The sequence below is a fragment of the Muscardinus avellanarius genome, assembly GCF_963383645.1.
Source record: "Muscardinus avellanarius genome assembly, chromosome: 3".
Classification (NCBI taxonomy): domain Eukaryota; kingdom Metazoa; phylum Chordata; class Mammalia; order Rodentia; family Gliridae; genus Muscardinus; species Muscardinus avellanarius.
The window spans coordinates 12,970,733-12,976,136 of record NC_137788.1 but is presented as its reverse complement, the minus strand read 5'-3'; positions in this window follow the sequence as shown (position 1 = coordinate 12,976,136).

Here is a 5,404-nt window from a genome sequence, read left to right as displayed (position 1 = left end):
TGCCAGCCGTGGGCGCACCAGACGCCACATCTCCCTGCCTCTGAGCCGCCCCCGGACCCATCTCTAGAGACACCACCACCATCGCCTCCCACAGCCCCGAGGCCGGCCGTCATTACACTCCCGCCCCAGACTGCCTGCCCCCCCTTCCCCGCTGGGGAGGCGCTGACCGTCTCCCCCCACTTTAGATCATGCTGTGTAGAGACCGCAGCCTGTAACTCCACCTGGAGCTGCCGTCGGTGTAGCAAATAAAGTCGTGATATTTTCCTGTCTCGCTACGCCCGCCTCGTCCCCAGGTACCACAGACATTCCGCGACCCAGCAGGACATGCACTCACACCCCTCCGGAGCCCAGCTGACCCCCCCGCCGAGGTCTCAGATCACGCTAGCCGTCTCCCGGGTCTGGGTCTCCCTTCCTCGCGGGACAGTCATGTTTCCTGTGCAGAGCACCTGCCTGCACGCCACGGAGTTCACAGGCACTGTCTGTCCTCAGAAGTACAGGGACCGTCCCCACTTGACAGAAAAACTGAGGCCTAGAGGCCCCACTGGCAGTCAGAAGTGGGGCTGGGTCGTGGGACGCAGCTTCTGTGCTCTTTACCTCCTGCCCCCCTCCCTGCTTGCCACCCCCACTTCCTGGGGTATGTTTGTGGTTCAGTTCTTCCCTTAGATAAAATCCAGGCTCCGAGCCCAGGTCTCCCAGCCAGAACCCCACTCACTGTCCCCTGGGAAGGGTGGGTGCGTCTGACCTCATCCCACCAGCGGGCCACCCGCCAAGCCCCTCTGCTCCAGAGACACAAGTTGGCCGGAAAGAAGCCTGCCTCCTTCCTGCCTTCCAAAGGCCCCTGCAGACCTCGTTCCTGGAACCCCTGGCCACAGCAAGGTCAATAAATGTTAAGTCAAGCCGGGAAGAGGGGCTGCAGGGTGTGAAAAGGTGACGTAGCATCCGCTCAGCCACAGCTCTCTGCGCTGTGCTGAGTCACTGGCCAGGGGTACTTGAGAGGCTGGTGGACGTAGGAGGTCCGAGTTCAATTCCTTCCTCTGCCCTTAGCAGGTCATAAATCCTTTGGGCAGGTGTGAGCCCGGCTCAGGCTAGATCAGTGAGCACGTAAACATGGTCATGGCCTACGGAGGGCTCTCCTTCCCTCCTCCATTGAGACACTCTCACTAAGTTGCCCAGCCTGGCCTCGGATTTGCTCTCCTGCCTCACCCTCCTGGTTGGCTAGGATTACAGGCGCGGGCCACCACCCTGGGTGTGGACACTGTGAGGTCTGGCTGGAGGAGGTAGAACACAACCCCAGCAGTGGCAGGAAAAGTGGCCCTAACCATCCCCTGCCCCAGCCCAGAAACCTACCTGTTGGCTGTCAACACCACCAATGGGGAAAAGCCATGGCTGTGTAACCCTCCCTCCTTCCCTCCCAGTGCTCTATAGAAAGCCCTAGTCTGTAAGACGGGCCCCTGACTCTGGATTCTCAGGGGCTTCCTCCCAGATTTATCCCCAAATAAACCCGTTCCTGCTGTCGAGCCGTGCACCCCTTGTCCCGATATTTACCAACAAATGATATTTACCAACACCGGTCTATGTGCAGCTTCTAACCCAGATGAGAGGCTGGCAGAAAGAAGTAAACCGCCCAGGACTCGTTGGGAGAGCAGCCCTACCACCCCCTCCCCACTTAGCCTCCGCTCTGCATGGGTCCTTGGGGTAGGGGCCTGGGGAGGAGCTGCAGAGGGGAGCCAGAAGCCAGGACACCAGTTGGCAGGTTTAGGGCTTTAGCCTTCCCCTTTTAGCAAGCACAGGCAGCATTTCTGATGAGTGGTGTCTTCCGCCACCCTAGTGGACCCTAGTGGAATTGGGCCTGACCTAAGTAAGGGCCAAGGGAAATCAGGAGGGAAGGCTGGCCCCGGGGCCTGGGTTCAACACCCAGCACGTACGTGCGCGCACACACACACACACACACACACACCGGCCTGGGAGGATGGAGTGTACAGCTCCTTCGTTCATTCAGTGTTTACTGAACCACTCTGAGTCTGGCACTGTGCCTAATGAGCAAAAACTAAAAATGGACAAAGACCAGCCACATCCTGCCTTCACCGGGCCGAGGACAGCTCCCAGGGAAAGGGACAGGACAGAGGCCAACAAGATGGCGGGAGCGGCACAGTGGCGAGGCTTGAGAGCGTGTCCTGGGGAGGAAGGGAGGTGGCGTCCATGACCTGGAGGAGACTGCAACCTGTGTTCCAGGAGGAAGAAACAGCTTGAACAAAGGCCCTGCGGCGGGCGGAGGAGGGTTCATGAGAGACAGAGGAAGCCGGGCTTGACCACAAGGGAGGGCAGAGCCTGGAGCCGAGTCTTGACCCTAGGTACCACGGAAGCCCGGGAGAGGCCTAAGTACAGGGACTGTGGTGCGCTAGGAGGGGAGGGGAGACACCTGGAAGCACCCAGATTGGAGGCTGTGGGCCTCCAGGTGTAAGAGTGCTGCCTGTGGGAACCAGCCCCTCCCCTTTTAATTGGTGAATTGTAATCATACATTATGAGAGTGCTGAGACGCAGGCTTCTGCTTACAGGGTTAAGGAAGCAACCCTGGCTCCTGAGAAGCAGCTTGGAATGCCAGGCTGGGAGGTGAGCACACTTCCTCTAATCAGGGAGCTCTGAGTCTTGCCAAACGGCCCTCTCGCTGAAGGTCCTTCCCACATAGACATCTCTCAGGAAACTTACTGGCATGATAAACAGCTTGAGAAGTGATGGGCAGTGGAGTTCTTTGCTATTAAGTGTAAAACAAAAAGTTGTTTTTGACAAGCTACTGCCTCTGTAGAACTGTTTGCTTATTCCATGGTTATTAGGAAATGTTAACAACTCTTTTAAGTTTAAAAGTGGAGAAATATTTCTCCTTGAAGTAAACTGCAAGCCTGCCTGTGCCACTCCCGTATCTACAGCGAAGCCTCGAGGCTGGGCTCGCACCCAGTAAGAGGGAGATAACATCCTAACACCCTGTCCCAAGTTTTCTTGAATAGATACGAACCCCATGTGAACACCCCTTCTGCGACTATAAATGTAGGCCTTGAGATGTGGTCGGGGTCTCTTCTCTGACGACTGGCCTGTGTGCTGGTTAAGGAGATTTGACCCTGGCATGCCAGCAATAAACCCTGCCTGTGATTTACACCCTCTGGCGAGTTCTCTGTTGTCGGGGTAAGGGCGTCTCTCAGACCTAACACAGGCAAGAGGTAACAGTGGTATATATGACCGTGGAGCAGTGGTCAGGCCCACGAAGGGTGTTTTGGTGTGTGTGTGTGTGTGTGTGTTACTGGGGATTGAACCAGGGGCATTTACCCCCATCCTACACCCCCAGCCCTTTTTAATTTTTGTTTTGCAACAGGGTCTCCCTAGGTTGCTGAGGCTGGCCTCCCACCTGGGGTCTTCCTGTCTCAGCCTCCCAAGTACTGGGTTACAGGCCTGCACCACCATGCCCGGCCCACAAAGAGTGTTACTGAGGGAGGCTTGGTTGATGCTGGACCAGAAGCAGGGGCTGAGGGCAGGGGAGAAGCCTGGGCCACAGGATGGTGGGGCGCCCCTGGTGCTGGGAGCATCTTCCAGGGCCCTGTGTGGGAGGGGGTGAGACGGCTGTGGATTTGAACTTGGGTGCTTGCGGAATCCGATGTGTCTCCGGTTTGTTTGTGGGGCCAGACCCATTAGCAGGAGGACACACGGGCCGGTCAGAGTCTTCAAAATTCCGGTTAGAGAAACCAGCCATGCCCAGGGAGCTGGGCTGCACAGGAGGAGGGTGGGCTAGGGAGCTCCAGGAGACCCAGAAGCCCCTCTAGACAGGCAGGAGGGGCCAAGCCAGAGGGTGTCCTGGAAGCCCGCGGGAGAGCCGGGCAGGGCCTTCCCTGGCTGCTCACAGAGGGCTTGGTTTCAAGCGGACCCGACGTGAGGACGCTCTGCAGCGCCTCCTCCAAAAGCCTCCCCCAAAGGCCTCCCCTAGAGGGGGTGCTCCCCCACCCCGGGGCGCGGCGTGGTGCCGAGCGGCTCCGCTCGCGTTAGGACCCAGCGGCTCCGGGCCGGAGGGGGCCGGCCGGAGGGGGCCGGGCGGGGGGCGCGGAGCGGGGCGGAGGGCGACGCGGCGCCGGGCGGCGGGGCACTCGGAGCGCGCGCAGGGACCGGACAGGTGGGCGCGGGCCTGGCGCTCGGGGGCCCGGGGGCCAGGGGGCGTCGGGGGGGCCGGGGATGCTGCTCGGGCCCCAGATCCTGGGGCCGCTGCCGGGGTGGGGGCCTGGACCGGGAGAGCGGATGCTAACGGGGCGCCTGCAAAGTTTGGGGTCCCCTGTGCGCGAGGTCGCGGCGGGGGGAGCCCGCGGCGGGGGCGTCGGGGCGCGGCTTTTGTTCTCAGGTTGGAATGCGGCGGGAGGGCGGGGTGGGGGCCGGGAGCGGCCGAGACAGAGACACAGAGACAAAGAGGCCAGAGACTGGCAGCGCCCGAGGAGGGAGAGGGCGCCGGGCGAGCGGCCGCCGCTGATTGTTCCCAGCTGTGCGCGGCCGGCCTCTGGTTTCCTCCCGCCGGACCCCGGCCCCGGCCTGCCCTCCTCCCTGGTCCGAGGCAGCACCGCCTTCCCTTCGCGGAAGGGCTGGAGGGTGGGTCAGCCTCCAGGACAGGTCCGCCCCCCTCCCCACACACACCCCAAACCCTCCAAAGTGGCTGGAGATGTGGTCCTCGGGGGTGGGGGGCTTCCCTTCCTCCTCTTCCCAATAAGCTCGGGCCTGGGTGCCAGTCCTGGGGGAGGAAGATTCCAGCAGGGCCTGAGGTCACCCCCCAGCCTCTGGAGCCCTCCCAAGAGACTCCTCCTGAGAGGTGACAGCGACGCCTGGCCCAGCTACCACCAGCCTGGGCGGGCGATGGTGGTCTCCGACCAGGAGGAGGCCAAGGGGTCTCAGAGGTGTGAGGAGCCGGGGGGGTCCCCTGCCTCTGGCCCTCATATGTCTGAGATGGGAAGGGAGTCAGAGAAGCTTCGGGATTGGAGGAAATGGGGACAGAGGCCCTGTTTCTGCCCCTTCCCTGGGCAGCACAGCTGAGGTTTCCCAGTCACATCTGGAGGCACTTCCTGGGCTGGGCAGGAGGGGGCTCCTGGATGGATGAGCCAGGGGGCGCGCCTCACAGCCCTCCCTGAAGCAGGCTGGCCTTCTTGAGGTCACCCTCCTCTGAGGGGGCCGCACTTGGGACCTGGAGCCTGCCAAGTGCCCTGTGTTGTGTAGCTAGGACTCGGCCAGGAGCTATTGAACACCAGGATCCTGGTGAAAGCCATGGACCGGTGCCCCTGCTCCCCCCAGGTTACACAACACTTGTCACTCGGTGTCAGGGATGCAGAACCCCAGGGCCGAGTGACATCACCGCCCTGCCAGCACCACAGGGCCGGGGTCCAGA